This window comes from Myotis brandtii, unplaced genomic scaffold (genome assembly GCF_000412655.1).
Source record: "Myotis brandtii unplaced genomic scaffold, ASM41265v1 scaffold215, whole genome shotgun sequence".
Taxonomy (NCBI): domain Eukaryota; kingdom Metazoa; phylum Chordata; class Mammalia; order Chiroptera; family Vespertilionidae; genus Myotis; species Myotis brandtii.
Genome location: NW_005358043.1, coordinates 3,738,308 through 3,738,561, shown reverse-complemented (window position 1 = coordinate 3,738,561; position 254 = coordinate 3,738,308).

Sequence of the window (254 nt, the reverse complement as noted above, 5' to 3'; positions counted from 1 at the left end):
TGCCTGGCTGCCGGCCGCCATCTTGGCCAGCAGTTAATTTGCATATCGCCCTGATTAGCCAATGGGAAGGGTAGCAGAGGTACGGCTAATTACCATGTTTCTCTTTTATTAGATAGGAAGCTATTTATGCACACACAAAAACTTGGAATTTCCTTCATCCCTACAAATTTTCCACTCTTAGATCAGTTTATTTTATGAAATGAAGTCATGCACTTTCTGCTTGAATATAAGAATAAAATATTAAAAGCCAAGGT